We start from the raw sequence: 18,831 nt of genomic DNA on the forward strand, positions 1-18,831 counted from the left end.
TGATTGGGATGGCTGGGGAACTATCATTTGACAGCTTCTTGCAAGTTCTGCCCAAACGTTAGTTCATCACAAATCCTAGTACATCCTGCACTTCCCTGGATTGTTAGTTTATCTGTCACTCTCTGTGCCCTCCACCCCTTTAACAAGACCAGTAATCTATATAGGTCATTTTACTGGTGATGTAATAGGATTTCTGTTTTTTTATTGCCCTTAATGCTTTCATGGCTGTTTTCAAGTGCTTGTAGTATTGCTTCTTTATAACATCCTTGTATCTTTGTATTTTCTGTACAAAATACACTGTTCAATATTTTTGAAATGCTCAAACATAAAATTAATAAACTGGTCCCTGACTACTATTAACTTCACAAGCTCAGTTAGTTTTATTCCTGGTTGCATGTGTTTCAAGTTGCAGGGTTTGACTGCTACACCATGCTAGGCTCAATCTCATAGTACTGTAATCCCAATCTCAAGCAATGTAACCAAGGGAAAACTGATGGAGCCCTAGGCAAGGAAGAAGCTCATAGGTTGTAACTAGGCCTTCCAGACATCCATCAGACCCTAGACTCCTGCCTTACTAATTGTGTGTTCTAAGTTTGTGTATTTATGGTCTGACTAAGGTTGATGTGCTGGCAAGTCCTCATGAATGTGATATATCTGAGGGAGGTCTTTTTTTCATGTCCAACTGCTCCCTGCTATCAATGGCTGATTTTATATGTGGTTCATATAGCTGAAAAAACAGTGTGGGGTGACTCATATACAGTCATTAAAGAGGAACTTCAGTCTGCTCACATAATTTGTAATAAAAAAATCTTTGCCATTCTGAAGCTTCCCTCCAAGCACTTTGCATATTGTTTTATACATACTGTGATTCTGTACTTGCCAAATATGCTGCAGAAATCTCCCACCACTAAGTCTGCCTGCATCCTTTTTAACTGTGGACAGCTAACACTGCTTCCTGTTCACTTCCTGTTTTTACACAGATGCACACCTCCAGCTCTGCATCTCTCATTGGCCCTCTTATGACTCATCTCCCCTCCCTTCATGGCAAACTCTCATGAGAGTGAGAGAGAGAGCTGTGCATGATGTTATAAGCCTAGGCTTTTTACCAGACAAGAAACAGGAAGTGGGCTGTATAAGGTATTTACTGGCAGAAAAAAAATGTTTTACTATCCAAGTTAACACAACAAGGGCAGAAGATTTAATAGATGGAAAAATGAAAAAATGACAGAAGTTCCACTTCAATACTGATTCCATATGTTGATGGTATGCATTCTATTATCTTGAATGTATGAATGTGCGCATGACATCTAGATGTATATTTTGTACTAGACAACATTGTCTTTTGTTATGGTGGTGGAAGGTGGTTTATTTTCTATTTATTTGTTACTTTGTAAATTAATAAAAATCTTTTTCATATATAGATTTTTTGGATTTGTGTTGTAAATAATTTTGGTTTCCTTTACCCTGGAGGCTTGGTCACATGGTCAATTTGTTTGGCTGATTATTCTCTTGTCTACCATTTTTATGTGCATACTAGTAGGTTGACCATGGAGCCCCATTGGTTACTTTATTAGTGAGTCGGCAAGTGACTGCAGGGTTAAGCTGACAATCCCTGTAGATTATGTCCCTGGTTTTTATTTAATTTTTGGTTCATATAGTAAACACATTAGTGTATTTGGAATTCTCCTCAGAAATCTTGCTGTACATATTATATGACATAATTGGACCATATGTATATAATTATTTTCCAAATGTTTCCATTGCTACAATCATATAATTATGCCGTATCAAAGCCTTGCATATTATGCTGTTTATACAATTTGAACTGAATAAAGATAATGTGCAGTTTGTCTCAATTTGGAAGATTCACACTAATGCAGGCAACACTTAAAATCTTTTACCAACTCCAGGATAAAGGTGAGCTAGTCCCATAGTCATAGAAGAATTTTTGTATTACTGTATGGATTTGTTGCGACAACCATATTGATTTTTGAAGCTTCATCTTGGATTTGTTAAAATGTGGCTTGGAAGAAAAAAAAAGAAACTTCCTTCTCACATGCAATGAATTATATGTCCATTGTCACTTTATAATTGCTCCCAGTATGTAAATCTATTCATCTGACATTTTTCTTTTTCATAGATAGAAAGTATCAGCTTTAAAACACATTACAAATGGATCAATAGCTAATTCAATCAGAAGCAAAGCAGCGTTATAGCTCTATAATGGGTTGATTTAGAAATCAGGATGTCATAAATTACCATCTCATGTTAAAGAAAATTGTAGTGGAAGTAAAATGAAAGCATTCAATGAATTGCAACATTGATTTGGAATGGAATGAAGATACCACAAAAAAACATGGAGACGTGAAACAAAATGAGGAGGCTAATGTAGGGTTTTCTGGTTTTTATTTCTCCTCTCTAAGGGATTATTAAACTATTTCTATGAAAAGCTATACAGTAGATATAAAAAGCCGTGCTACACAGTTGGTGCAGCCGTGTCATTATTCATTAGTAATTAATGGCACATTATAAATGGATTTTCCATTTTTCTTTTCCAAAGCATAAGGTATAGTAGATATAGAGATCTAATAAAAAGTGTGTGTATAATGGGGAGGTGTGAAATATGGGATATACAGCACAGTGTTCAGAATGTGGTTGTGAGGAATAGGGACTGTATAGCACAATATACATAATGGTAGATTTAAAATACAGTACTGTGCAAACGTTTAGGCAGGTTTGAAGAAATGCTGTAAAGTAAGAATACTTTAAAAAATATATATTTTAATTGTTTATTTTATCAGTTTACAAAATGCAAAAAATAAATAAATATCTAAATCAAATCAATATTTGCTGTGTCTATCCTTTGGCTTCAAACTAACATCAGTTTTTACACTTTCATGCTTTATACACTTGCACAAAGTCAGGGATTTTGTATGATTAGAGTCAGGCGCAGGATTAATCAATTATACCAAGCAGGCACCAATGATCATCAATTTCATATACAGATTAAAGTATAGTCATTAACCGAAAAAGAAGAACAAAGGAGCCAAGGCATTGGATGAGTAAAAAGTGTGAGAATTTATTTCACACAAAATATCTTAACTTACATTTAGGCAAACAAAGAGCAGTACCGCGGTAGAGGCTTGTATATTCATAACACAGCAGCACAAACCAAGAGAGTGATTGATGAGCTGGATGATGGTGAGTCAGGACCACTAGAATACAACCACAAGCAGTATCTATACTGGCCTATTTGAAACAGAAACAACTGTGTAGGAGGCTTAAAACTGGGTGAGGAACAGACAAACTCTGCTACTAAGGTGAGGTTCTGGAAGATTGTTTCATGTCACAGGTCATACACCGTGGCAAGACTGAGCACAGCAAGAAGACACAATGTAGTTAAACTGCATCAGCAAGGTTTCTCCCAGGCAAAGATTTTAAAACAGACTAGGGTTTCAAGATATGCTGTTCAAGCTCTTTTGAGGAAGCACTGAAAACTACGTAATTGAGGACCATACATGCAGTGGTCGGCCTAAGAAACTTAATGCAGTAGATGAATGACGCATAATGCTTACTTCCCTTTGACATCGGAAAATGTCCAGCATGCCATCAGCACAGAACTGGTGGCATTCAGTGGGGCCCAGGTACACTTATCTACTGTCTGGAAAAGTCTGGCCAGAAGTGGAGGAACTGTGGCTGAAAAGCCATACCTCCAACATGGAAACAAGGCTAAGTAACTCATCTATGCACAAAAATATAACTGGGGTACAGAAAAATGGCAGCAGGTGCTTTGGACTGATGAGTCAAAATTTAGTATATTTGGCTGTAGCAGGAGGCAGTTTTGCTCTTCGAAGTGTTGGCGTGTGGTACAATAATGAGTGTCTGCAGGCAACTGTGAAGCATGGTGCAAGTTTGGGGCTGCATTACTACAAATGGAATTGGAGATTTGGTCAGGATCAATGGTGTCCTCAATGCTGATAAATGTAAGCAGATACTTATAAATCCTGCAATATCATCAGGGAGGCATGTGATTGGTCCCACATTTATTCTGCAGCAGGACAATGAGCCCAAACATACAGCCAATGTCATTAAAGTGTTTGTTAACTCAAAAAAAGTTCCTGCTCCCCTAAAGCAGATTAAACAGCACAGTGCTTGTGTTGTGTAATCTGCCCTCCTCTAAACTGTAAAAAAAAAAAAAAAACCTCCCTGAACCTGCCACTTTCTGTATCCCCTCTCTGTATTGACCACAAAAATCAGGGTTGCTGAACCCTGACCACCGTGGTCGGAGGGCGTTCCTCCATCATCCGCAGCTGTCCTCTCTGCTCTCCTCTCTCCCCCTCCCTCCTCCTTGCTTGTCAGCTCCCTCTCTGTGTCTCTGTCTCCGCCCCCGCTACAATTATTAAAAATTAAAACCCTACAATGGCCACTGCCAGCTCTTCTATTAGAGCCTGGCATACCACACTATGTAAGTCATTTCTAAAAACGAGCGTTGTAATTACCAATTTGGAGCTATCTTCAGGCCGGTCACGTGAATCACGGCTGCTTTAGAGCTCCGAGAAAGGGCTTCTGATCTCCTCGGCTGACATTAGAGGGAGATCTCGGCCCCTTGCGCAGAAGCCATGTATCGGAGCTGTAAAGCGGCACGAGTCACGTGACCGGCCTGCAGATAGCTCTAAATAGTTATTTACAGCTCTCTTCTTTAGAAATGACTTTCATAGTGTGGTATTTCAGGCTTTAATAGAGGGGCTGGCAGTATTTTATAATTTAGGCTTTACAAACATTTTAAGAACCATCTTCAGTGTAATGAAGAACAAAGAGCCCTGGAAGTGGTGGACTGGTCCCCACAGAGCCCTGATCTCAATATCACCAAGTCCACCTGGGATTACATGAAGAGACAGAAGGATTTGAGACAGCCTACATCCACAGAAGATCGGTGGTTAGTTATCCAAGATGTTTGGAACAACCTACCTGCAGAGTTTCTTCAAAAACTGTGTGCAAGTGTACGTAGAAGAATGAATGCTGTTTTGAAGGCAAAGGGTAGTCACATCAAATATTAATTTGATTTGGATTTCTATTCTGTTTACTTACTTTCCATTTTGTTAATTGATAAAAATAAACTATTAATACTTCAATTTCTGAATGCATTCTTATTCACAATTGAAGATTTGGGATATGTATTTAACAGCATACAGAATGGGGCACTATAGAATATGTCAGAATCCCTTTATAGCAGTGTTTCTCAACTCCAGTCCTCAAGGCACCCCAACAGGTCATGTTTTCAGGCTTTCCATTATTTTGCACAGGTGATTTCAGTTTAACTGCCTTAGTAATTACCACAGCCGTTTCATCTGAGGGAAATCCTGAAAACATGACCTGTTAAGGTGCCTTGAGGACTGGAGTTGAGAAACACTGCTTTAGAGTCTGGACCGGCTAGCACACTGTTGACTGAATATGATTCACAGGAGTGCAGAACTAATGCTGGCCATACACTATACAGAAAATCGGCCGAACCCATTTTCGAAAAACGAACGTTCGACCGTGACCGCAAACGATCGTGCCATCATATAATGACCGATAAATTGTTCAGTGGACATGAATAAATAATTTTTTGTTCGTTTTTTTACATATACCTAGTGCAGACAGTTCGGACGGGAAACACATTAACCTTGCAATTTATCGTACGTTCGGCAGAAATTTTCCAAACTTCCCGTTCGTTTTTTTCCCACAAAAACGTCACAAACGATTATCGATTTGTGCCCATTAACTTGCCGAAAAACGAACGAAGTGTCTATACGAACGATTTTTCGGCCGATTTTTCGTATAGTGTATGGCCAGCATAAGTTCACTCCTGTGACCCACAGGAGAAATAGGGCAAACAGAGCTTTGGCTCTACTTCTCCTCTGAGTCACAGACTCAGAACAAAAATGCCAATGTAAGGACTTCTGGCTTTTCTCTGACTTATCCAATCTGCATACCTGTTTTGGGCCAGTGGAAATACTATTGCCAAAAGGTCAGCATAACAGCATCTTCTGGAGGCAATGTTAGCCTCTGTATTTCTCTTATGTACATCTTACTTAAGTCTTCCATAAAATATGCCTGCTGTATTTGCCAAAGCCTATGTAGATTTAGTTTCAGTCTTTACAAAGACCAATGTCAAGTGATAAACTAGTACTATTACTCTAAATAGCATGAAATGGGGCATGGTCTGACTATGGAGGAATGAAGAATTGCCACTCTCAAGCTCCACCCGGTCCTCAGCTTTATCAGCAGCTACAGGGGTGATTCTCCCCCCAAATTTGGGGATTGGCTATGTCACAGCGTCGGCGGGCATCCTCACAGCCACAACAATTGTGCCAGACTTGCAGGCTCACTGGAATCCTTCTTCCCAATCATCAGCAGCAGAGTGGGAAATCCAAGATGGTACCAGAATGAGTGGTCCCGCAGCACCATGAGGCTCAGCCTGTACAGCCCTCTCCTAGGGTGGTAAGCAACTCTTATCCCCCCGTCTCCCTGCCGCTCCACCACATAACAAGATCAGGGCTCTGAGATTGCACAACTGTTTGGAGTCAGGGATATTAGACAACACCTATGGTCTCTTCACATTAAAGAAGATTTAGAGTGCTTCACGAGCAGGATTGAGCTGGCCTTTAAACAGGACATCGAGCAACTGAAAACTGACACTACAGAGATGGGTCACAGGCTTGAGACTCTAGAGCAAAAATTTGATGATGCTTTGCCTGCTATCTCCATGATTAAAGATCAGTGCTCAGCTCAGGATCAGAAAATTGAGGCCCTCCTCTGCCAGCTGGATGATTTTGAAAATCGCAGCAGGCGGTCGAAGATTCGCATTCGTGGCCTACCTGTGGCCACTGAACCTAAGGATATAGTTCTCATGCTGCAGGGGGTGCTCTGTGAAATTCTGGATCTTCCAGCCTCTGCCCCAATTGAAATAGATAGGTCCCACAGGGCGCTTAGACCTCCATCCGATGACCCTAAATTCTAGAGATATTATCTGCAACCTTCACAAGTATACACTCAAAGAGCGCATCATGCAAAAAATACGTAATCGGCCATTCTTTGACTTTGATGGGACTCATCTGTTTTTTTACCAGAATCTCTCCAGGCGCACCCTCATGCAGCACAAGGCCCTCCACCCTTTGCTGGCTGCAATTTAGACCACTGGCATTACCTACCGCTGGGGCTTTCCGTTCAGCCTGCAGATGTTCAAAAACGACCGATGGGTCATACTGCACACCATGGACAATCTCCCTTGCTTCCTGCAAACCCTGGGGCTAGAGCCTGTCGACTTTCCAGATTGGCGTTGCACTCCAGACATCCCAATTCCACCGCTTCCTCAACCATGGCTTCCTGCAAGTGGCAAGAGACGATCCCATGGTCAAAAGCGACAGGACGCAGGCTCTTCCCCCGACCCTTTGACGTCTGGAGATTGATGACGTTTGGCGTTCCTTATCTGTCCTCTTTTAGTGGGATCTTGGCTCTCTCCCTCCATGAGTTTGCACCTCTGGCCTATGAACTGACCTAGTGGCTAATTTGGTGCAACACAGAGAGGGTTAAGATTTGCAACTATGTTGTTCTTACTCCTACATCCTTAGAACTGGGCTAGAGCTGCATCCCTGGGTCTACTGTCCCACACTCTCGATGCACATGTCGGGATCCCCCCTATTTTTCAGCCCTAAGGACTGGTCTGGACGGAGCACCAGACCCCACTTTACCTTAGTTGTTGCCTACGTACCCCATTTAATCCTTAGTTATTTAGGTGATCGTCCTTCGTGGGGCACTAGGCCAGTGCTTGGGGGTCTTCTATTTGAATTCTGCCCCGGGCCTGCCCTGTAGTTGATCATTGTGCCGGACCTGTTAGCTCTGGTCTGGCTTGTTTTACGTTATAATTTTTTGCTTTCTCGTGTTTTACTGTCTTTATTTTTACTTTTTTTAAATTTCTCTTTGTTTGTATTCTAGGTCGCACTAGTTCACCTTCACCCACACCTGATCCACTGCAAAGGATAGTCAGCCTGTTCGCCCTTGGCTTCTGGTATGGCTTCACTTAAGGTACTGTCCTATAATGTACAGAGTCTCTGCTCTCCACACAAGTGCAACAAACTATGGTTAGAAATGAAACCCAGTAGGGTTGCACAGATACCGATACCAGTATCCGTGCTGATACTAAGCATTTGGTTGAGTATTGGTACTCGTGCAAATGCCCCAATACCCAAAACAGATACCTTCGGGCTCAGTACCTTCAGCTGTCAGCAGGAATTCCCGCTAACAGCTGAAATGAAAAAAAAAAAGCTAAAGATTATTGGTTGTTAAGAATCGGGGCAGCCGCGTACTTAACAACCAATCACATATGCTCGGGATTCCCCTCCCCGGCTCCTCCTCCCCTCCCGCAAGCTGTCCCCATGCTCGGGACCGCTGGTCCGTATGTCTGTGGACCTTCAGTCCAAGAAACTGCCTGCATTAGAGGTGAGCAAGCCCAGCTCCTTCCATCCCACTGTCCTCCCCCCTCCTGCCGGGCGCAGCTCCCACATTCAGCTCTGCTCATCATGACTCCACTATTTCTGCCACAGTCCGGTTGGAAGCAGGAGTGAGTCCCGTGTGGCCCCCACACAGATCTGTTCTTCTCCTTGGCAGCTGCTTGGCTCTGCACAAAGCGAGGTTCCCACCCCAGCAAGCAGTGGCACAGACACATGGCCAGCACCCCTGAAGCAGATCAGTGTGTAATTAGATTCCCCCCCCCCACACCCTGCAAAGTGAGGGCAATTTGGGCTCCCTGTGGAATAGAGAGCAGTATAAATATAAATATACAGTATGTACTGTGCTGATGTGTCAAAAACTAATTATCTATATAGTGCAAAAAAACATGAAATTAAAATTACTGGCATAGAAAAGTAAATTACAATCAGTTATCAATGCCTAAATATATCTTGACGTGGTCGAATCTGAAAATTAGCATCTATAAAGTTCATGTTTTGGTTTCACCAACCAGTGGAAGTTGGGATTCAGAACAATATGTATTATGTATGAACTTTTGTTTGTGCATGGACACTATATATATGATAATTTTCAGATTATTAACACGCCAAGATATATTTAGGCATCGATACTGTTCACTTTTCTATTCCAGTATTTTTTTTCCTTGTTATTAACACTATATAGATAATTAAAATTTGACACATCAGTGCAGCACATATATTTATACTTATTTTTGGTGCGCAACATACACTGGGTGTTTGCCCCAGCTGAATGTTTTCAATCATATTTATCTAAGTGGCAGTGCATACATTTTTTTTTGTTTTATTTGAAAAGAGAGTAGTAGCCAGGATTGTGATTCTCCTCCCCACCTTATCAGCCCTCCCTTTTTTCTCATCTAGCACATCTTCACCAGGAGTCGTATGGGAGGGTCATAAAGCTGTGATTAGGGGTGAGCTGATCTCGTTAGGAACTAAACTCAGAAAAGAAAGGCAGATTGACTTTCAGAGAGTACTGTCCACACTACAGCAGGCTGAGCTCAAGCATAAACACCAGGGAAATGCTGAGGCCCTCAAAAGTTTGACCAATCTCAGGGAGTTGTTCTCATGCCTTTTGGACCATTGCACCCATAGACAATTACGCTATCTGTCCCACAGATTCTATGAGCATGGCAACAAGTGTGGCCACATGCATGCCAAGGTGCTGCGAAAAAAGTACACTAACACTCACATAAACTCCAATCCCCTGGCGGTGAGGCGACCCTACATTCTTCCAGGATTGCCTCAATATTTTGGGACTAATATTTCGGGACTAAAACAGACAGATCTGTATAGTTTAGAAAAAGATGTCCCCCCAGCAAAGAAAGCCTCTAAGCTACATGCCATTAGCGAATACCTTGCATCGGCTAACCTCCCTTCTCTAAAGTCAGAACAACAATCAGATCTTGAATCTCCTATTTCCCCCCTGGAGATCATTGCTACAGTAAATTCTTTGCCCAAAGGAAGAAGTCCTGGCCTTGATGGCTACACCAAAGCGTACTATGCCAAATTTCTCCCTCTACTGCTAAATCCTTTATGTTGGCTCATATTACGGTGCTCCCAAAAGAGGGTAGGGATTCTACCCTCCCCAAAAGTTACCGTCCAATATTGCTGCTCAATATGGATATCAAAATCTTTGCAAAAATTTTGGTGAACTGCTTGAAATACCTCTTACCATCCATTGTACACCCAAATCAGACGGGCTTTATATCGGGGCTGGAAGCTAGGGACAACGCCATCCGGGCCACACAGCTTATTCATTAGGCACGTTCTCGCCAAAACACTTTACCCTACCTCATTTTGTCCACTAATGCTGAAAAGGCATTTGACCAGGTTGACTGGTCATACCTTAGAGCAGTCCTAGAGGTCCTGGGCTTAGGCCAACACATGCTACGGTGGATTATGGCTCTCTATATGACTCCAAGTGTGATGGTTTGGGTAAACGGCCTCTTCTCCCTTGGGTTTCCGATACAGAATGGCATGAGACAGGGGTGTCCTCTCTCTCCCCCTCTTTTTGCTCTGGTCCTGAAGCCATTTCTTCGGATTGTTCAGGCACACCCTGACATTAAGAGGATAACAGTAGGGTTCACTGAACACATGCTCTCAGCTTATGCTGATGATGTTCTTTTTCATCTCAGGGACCCCCTTGTCTCATTGCCAAACCTTATGCAGGAACTTCAGTTTTTTGGGCTACTGTCGAACTTTAAAATCAATAACAGTAATTCTGAGGTGTTGCCCATTACTTTACCTGAAACGCTGGCTTCTAACTTGCGGGAGGCCTTCCCTATTACTTGGGCTAAGTCCTCCATTAGGTACCTCAGGGTTCAACTCACTGACCATTTTGAGACACTGTACTCTGCCAATTACCCTGCACTCTTGAGCATGGTACTTTGAGATCTGCAAAGCTGTACAAAGACAACCTTCACCTGGCTAGGTTGGATAAATTTAGCTAAAATAAATATTTTTCCCAGGGTGCTCTTCCTCATGCAGATGTTACCTGTCCCTCTCCATTGTAATGGAAATGTGTAAGTTCTGTATATAATTGTATTGTATTTTGTATGTATTGCCCTCACTGTGCATACGGCACTAATAATGTTTTCAGTAAATGTTTACATTCTTTCGAGTCCTGATTAGAATAAGCCTGCTAACGCCCCTTGTTACCATAAATGTACAATTGTAATATTAATGTGATACCTACGTAATCATGTGCATAAAAACCTTCAATTGCGTCATAATAAAGCAGAACAGTAATTTGGAAAGATGCTGAGCGTATCTTTTGTGTCTATTCCCCACTGCAGTAGTTATTATTAATTTGGAACCACTAATCAATATGAGGATAGGAGTTGCCTATCATCAATTTAACCGAGTCAGCATGGCGAGCTTTGCCTTAGGAGGGGATTCCAGGTGACCTTGAGTATCCGAAACGAGGAGCTTGAGACGATCCGGGAATTTCTGATAATCAGCCGGCTGAGGTAAGCCTTTTGCTTACATTTGAGTTATCAGACTTCCTTGATCGGTAAGGCATTTTCGGGACAAAGGGTACCTATTTTACTCCCCTTAATCGAACTGTATTGATTGGTGGTTATATGTTATGTTGTCCCTGTCTATTGTCCATCGGAGTGTTATAGATAAGAAAGGGAAGAATAGTGCTGTTCACAGGTATATGTAGTAAATCTGCTAGATAAAGTAGTTTAGAGGCAAGAGGGTATAGGCACATGTAGAGAAGAGAGAAGACTGGCCAGTCATTATGGGCATTGAATAAAGTAAGGGAATGAAGGGTAAGAGACCCTCAAAAATGCCCAGCGCAAGAGGAGCGATATATATGAACCAAAGGTGCGGTTCCGCCTATACTGAGCCCCTAGATTAATGGTTAGAGTGGACATGGATCCACAATGGGTAACTGGGTTACCAAGGTCCACAGGGACCAAGAATAATGCAGAGTAAATAGCTAAAGAAACAGCTATCTATGTGAGCAGGATGGATCAAGGGTGACATTAACACTAGACAGAAAGGGACATTTTCATGTTAAGTTGTGGGATGAATTTGGGGTCAGGCACTACAACTATTAAAAGTCAGAAACAGAGAAATGAGAATTAAAACAGAATACTTTATATGTTGTCAGAGAGAGAGAAGATGGGATGAGTACTCTGGCTGCCCATCTGATCATAGAAGCTAGATATAAAAGATATCTGAACAAAATAAGGAATGCAGAATTTAGGCAGGAAAATATTAATGAGAGTTAAAAGAAAGTGAGAGAATGATATGCATGTGTTGTGTACAAATGGGAAAAAGTAAATGATTTTAGAGAGATATTGGTGTGTGTGCGAATGCTGGGACCTTTAGTTCTATTGCTTGTGTGTGTCATGTACGCAGATGTGACCCCCTCCTTTGTGCTCTCCTGAAAGAATGTCCCTGAGAGGTCAGTGATAAGCTGGAAGGACACCATGCCAATTCCAGTTTTTTAGACAAAACATGTGCCGGGTTAACGAATCTAATGGTAAACAATGTGATCACAATTATTTTGAATCTGTTTTCCAAACATGGTAAAATGAAGGTTACATTTAACCGTGTATTGCACACATTGAATATCCTTTGATAGTGGAAACACTGCATGTAAAAAAGGGAAATTAAGTAAAATTAAGTAATAATGAGTATTAATTTCTAATATGTGTTTAACAATTTTATTAATAATATAGATATATTGAAACCGGTTTAGACAACCTTTGGTTGAAAATGAAATTTCAAGGTTTTTGATAATAACTTGATGTGCGGTCCGTGATGTGAGAGTTGTTATAAATAACATTTAAATATAACAGACCCATCACATCAAGTCCACACACCCTGTTAGGATAGATGCCACCTGCAGCCAGTTGTTTTATAGTTTTTGATGCTTTCTGGTCCATCATACAGATTGTTGATCCTTTTGTTTTTATTTATTTTTATTTTTGAAATCCAAAGCAGAATGTGTGGATTATGAAATGATGTGCCCCTTTTTCTTGTAAGTACAGTGGTATAAGCAGAAGAATATTTTGGATTTATGGGCATCTCTGCATGACCGCAGGGTATTGTTATCATTTATTATAATATTGCCAGGAAAAAGTTGTGTTTTGAAACATGAAACTGGAGTTCTTACACAAACAGTGTGATAGAAAACAAGCCATTGTAATATATTTATGGAAGCTGGACCCAGTAATGAAGGGTTCACCCCAATATATCAGAGCTGTAGCTTTTATGCAAAGGTGCTATTAGACAAAGTTAGATATTGTTTTGGTCAAACATTTAATTTTTAATGGTCCGACATTCTGTGCAGCAAATAAACAGCTAACTAAATGTTTGTCTAATGAAAGGTTTAAAATATGAGTTTGTTTATGTACAAATCTAACAATGAAAAATGCGTACATTTGAATCCAGCCACCTTATTGCCTCTATTGGAGGAGGCTGGAGACAAAGGAAGACACATGTGTTAAATTGATGGTGTAGTAATCAGCTGCTGTGAGCCCAGTGCAGGACACACTCCCTGAAGACCCAGATATTACATTTTTTGTAGATTTGAGTATGTAGTTTACCACCCAGAAGGATACTCTGTATTCAAAGTCATTGGATCCTTTTTGCCCAGCTCAAGAAGCAGAGCTCAATGTTTTAGCAAAGCCTGTGAGCTATAAAAAGAGTGTATATTTATATAGATAGTCGAGATATAGAGAGCTTTTGGTTCCATTTGAAGGGCCAGAAGTTTGTTTTTACTTCAGCAGGTAAACCAATAAAGCATGCCAAGTTAATTTGATTGGCTGTTTTAGCCTTCCAGGTTCTTGCTGAGGTAGCCATATTAACTTTCACACATGGAAGCAGACCAGGATGCACTAAGGATGCTGCATAACAGCCCCAGACACTTGATGGGTCTGTGCAACTCACAGATTCCACCCTAGTTCTGGCCCAGTATAGCTGGGATTAATAATTCAACTTTAAGGACCCCAGAACAAGAAGAATAAGTGGTCCACAGGGGGCAACTTCTTATGAAACAGGACTTTGGAAAAGGTGATCATTTATGTCTGCCAGCCACTCTTTTTCCTCCAGCTTGACATATGGACCATGTCATCAGTCACAAGCAGTTATGGCTGCCTTAGTAAATGAGCATGGGATAGAGCCAGGGTTCACCACAGTTGTTTTACTAACATACCACTTCTTGTTTTACCTGTTACCAAAGGTGTTACCAAAAGCTGAACATCCCTTCCAGAGATTACAAAAACATATATCCAGATGCCCAAGTCAGGATCTTACGAGTATGCATTTTGTCTGTATGGACATGTTTTTTGGATGTCCAGTGGCAAATGCTACTGCAAAGGCCACAGTAAAAAGTGTTATCAGAAGTAGTTTGTAAGTACAGAGTGCAGAAAGTACAGAGAGTAACAGAGGAAATAATTTTTTATAGGAGAGTCCTTAATAGAAGTTTTGAGGTTTTATTTTTACACCCCTTACTGTCTACAATGTAGCGGACAAAGTAGAGTAAGAAACTAGAAAACTTTTGCCTGAATGTTTTCTTATATTTTATGAAGCCCCTAAGGGGGATGTTGGACTCTCTCCCTATGGGATTTGGTTTTGGAGTGTGTTACTCACTTGCTTATATTTTGTCTCAGCAGCTGAAGTCCTCCATTCGGATCTCACAGAGAATGTTGCTGATCTTTTAAGGTTTTTGACAAACTCATTTATGTGTTTTCTCCCCAATTCCAGATCCTAAAAGTTTGGAAGGATCTAAAACTAAAGCCAGGTGACTTGTGGATTGTTAAGAGACATTTATATATAAGGAAATGTTTGGAGACTCAATACAGCATCTATTTCATGTACAGTTTTTGCAAAACTTGAAGGAAAAGTCACCTGGATCCACACCAGACACTGCAAAAATGACTAAATTAAAGAAATCTCTGTGTTTGATTTGTTTCCCTCTTGTGATCACAGTCTAGGGTACTTTTTTATTCAATTACTTTAATTGTAAGGGATATATATATATATATATATATATATATATATATATATTTGAAAAGTAGTTCAGCCATGTTGAAGTCATATTTGTCTTTTGTATGTCTTCCATTTTATGTAGAATTGTCTGTGTTTACATATGCTGATAAGTCAGCATGTCCACAAATCAGCTAGAAGGCCATTCTGGCCACAGGAGTGTACAGCCAGTACTCTGTAAATATGTCTTATCAATCATTTGTTTTTCACAATGAAAAGTCATTTTGTAATGAAAAAGTTGCTCAGCTATTATTTTCTCCACAATGGAGTTTTTTTTGCCTCTTTGGCCAGGACTACCTCCACCTAAGCGTGTGGAGGTTCCAGGTTAAAGGTTATAGCAGGTATGGTTAGTGATCAAAATATTGATCAAAAGAGGGGAGACTGTAATGGAAATGTGTAAGTTCTGTATATAATTGTATTCTATTTTGTATGTATTGCCCTCACTGTGCACACGGCACTAATAATGTTTTCAGTAAATGTTTACATTCTTTCGAGTCCTGATTAGAATAAGCCTGCCTATGTAACGCCCCTTGTTACCATAAATGTACAATTGTAATATTAATGTGATACCTACGTAATCATGTGCATAAAAACCTTCAATTGCGTCATAATAAAGCAGAACAGTAATTTGGAAAGATGCTGAGCGTATCTTTTGTGTCTGTTCCCTACTGCAGTAGTTATTATTAATTTGGAACCACTAATCAATATGAGGATAGGAGTTGCCTATCATCAATTTAACCGAGTCACCATAAAAACTTTTTCACCCAATTTCAGAGCTTATTGGTCAGGTTTGTATGGCATATTTAAAAAAACGTGGTTGGCAATGTCCTTACTTCAGTGATCTAAAGTGGTGGGGGTCTAGGCCTCCCTGACATACAACACTATTACACGACCATTGTACTTCAACGTATTCTAAATTGGTGCTTTCATACCCGTTCCAAACTGTGGGTCTCTATAGAGAAAACTCTGGCTGGTCGTAACCTATCGTACGCCCCTTGGCTGTCTCGGGAGTACAGAAGGTCCTCAGCATCAATTTCTCCCCTGACAACCCATGTCTTGTGTGTCTGGGACCGCATTAATGCCTTGTATTCCTTGGTTCCCTCTGTGTCCTCGCTGACGCAAATAGGTGGCTTCCTGTGGTTCCCTCCTGGGGAATGCATGGCCTTTTTTGGGTCTTGGGTCGCTGACGGTAAATATAGTTGTGGCAAGCTCTTGGAGAATGGTAGGCTGATCCCCCTGGAGACCCTCAGAGATAGATTCAGATGCATCCCCATGGGCTGGTGGCGATATAAACAACTACATCATTTTTTTCCAGCCAATGGGGGTTCTATTAGGGAGCTCTCTACTCTGACCCCCTATGAGCGGCTGTTCATTGAAAAGGAGCCTACACCTCATATGATCTCTGAACTCTAAAACCCTATAAGCTTCTGGGATCTGCCCCCACTATGCCAAAGCCGGCCTTTATCTGGGAGTGGGATCGTGACTTAGAGTTAGAGTTCACTGAGCAAATAACACACATGTATAAACTCACACACTCTAGCTCCATAGAATCCAGGACACAAGAGACTAACTATAAGCTTTTGCTGTATGTTGTATGTGAGCTTGTTGTCGGAAAGTCCGACCGTGTGTATGCTCCATCGAACATTTTCTGTCGGACGTTCCGCCAACAAATGTTTGCTAGCAGGTTCTCAAATTTTCCGCCAACAAAACTTTGTTGTCGGAAAGTCCGATCATGTATACATAAGTCCGCGCACAAAAGTTCACGCATGCTCGGAATCAAGTACGAGACGGAAGCGCTCAGTCTTGTAAAACTAGCATTCGTAATGGAGATAGCACATTCGTCACGTGGGAAATTTTTAAATCTCTCAGTGCAGCGCATTCTCTTCTTCTTTTCAATGCTAGAATAATGAAGTTGCTTTGCTGCTGATATTCACAGAGTTCTGACAAACTGATTTTTTATTATTTCTCGTGATCTCCTGAATAATCTTTGTTTTTTCTAGTGATCTCCATTTTTTTTTTTTTTTTTTTTCTCGTGATTTCCAGAATAATCTTTTTTTTTTTTCTAGTGATCTCCATATTTTTTTTTGTTTTTTCTCGTGATCTCCAGAATAATCTTTTTTTTTTTAGTGATCTCCATAATATTTTTGGTCGTTTTGTATGTCAAGTTACCACAAAACCATTATTATCTTGTATTTTTTAACCTCAAAGAGGTACAACTATGTTGGTGTCCCTTGTTAATTTGACATTGTATTTTTGAAATGTACCTGCCTACTCACAAACAAATTGTCCTTTTTGATGTAAAACACATAGCCAAGTATTTGTCAAAACAAAAATTATAAATTTAATAGGGGTCATAACAAAATAAAGAAGAAGGCAACGCTGGAGAAACAGTTGGAATTTGTGAAGCCTTTGTACCCCAGGGCAGACATCAATTATTTGACTGTCAAAATTGGTAACCTGAGGAGTCCATTTAATAGGGAGCACAATACGGTCCAGGACTCCGAGAGATCGGGAGCAGCAGCAGATGATATATATGTCCCGAGGCTGTGGTCTTACAACAGCCTGCGCCTTTTGCCAGACCACACCAAACCCAGGATGCCATCACTCCCAACATTTCCTTCTACGTTTCCTTCCATGCTGCTGTGGTGGGTTGGGTGGCTGTGGTGTTGGTGGTGTTGCTAGAGGTGGTGGAGGAGTTCTATGGTCCAACTCACACAGGTGGGTTTGATTTGTGAGTTGGCCCCTCGTCCCCTTGTTTAGGGCCTGAAGAATGATTTCCTCACAGATGAGGCGTTGGCCCTCCTCCTTCCAGTTTACTCGCTGTCACACATCCAAATGACTCGTTGTAAGTATCGCAGTAGTCTGGTGAATTAAAGTAGTCACAGACTCCTCCAGGTTCCTCACCTTCCTGGTCCTTTTGGTTGGAGGGCGGAGGGGAGGAACCTGGGATTCTGTCAGGCTGCTTGCCACGGCCTCCTCCTTCCTGAGACTTACTTGTGTATGAAAATGGTACATAGTTTTAGATTTTTGGTCATCAATCACACTAAATTTAGAGCTCATGACTGTTGCAAATTGAATGTTACCAAATAGAAAAGACTATGCTTCTGACCCTAGCATTTTTCATTCTTGTCCCAATCATTTTTGGCTACTATTGTCTATTGATATGTAAACCACTTTGTTAAATCAGAAATTAGTGATCAGTAATAGCATCTAGTTAACATAATTCCATTTTTGACAAGAAATATGTTAAACAATGCTATACCTGGCTCAAGCTGGGCACATTTTCCTGGGTGGAAGGCCCAGGTTGGACTTCAGGAGCCTCATCTGATGTGAAAGGAAGTGTGGAAAGAAGTGTGGAAGGAAGGGTAGATAGTGATGGCCTGGGTTCAATCTGGTCTGACAAAAAAACGCAGTCTATTGTAGTACCAGAGCATGGGTACATATACGTCATCTGCTGCTGCTCCTGATCTCATGGAATCCTGGACCTTTTTTCACTCCCTTATATGTGCTTCTCAGGCTACCAATTTTGGACTTCAAATAGTTGATGTCTGCCGTGGGAGTCACCGGCTTTACCAATTCCAACAGTTTCTCCAGCGCTGCCTTCCTCTTTTGCTTGTTGGAGTATTCTCTGTATGTCACTTACCAGAGATATGGCAGCTCCCTGTACATGTCAAGGAATTTTGGCAGGATGTCTGGGTCAGTAAATTTATCCATTTTATCTGCAAGACACAACACAAGACAAACCCTAATGTCAGGCTAAACTCTCCTAATCTTGTCCCAATATAGGCCTCAATCTATA

The sequence above is a fragment of the Aquarana catesbeiana genome, linkage group LG04 (assembly GCF_042186555.1).
Source record: "Aquarana catesbeiana isolate 2022-GZ linkage group LG04, ASM4218655v1, whole genome shotgun sequence".
NCBI lineage: Eukaryota > Metazoa > Chordata > Amphibia > Anura > Ranidae > Aquarana > Aquarana catesbeiana.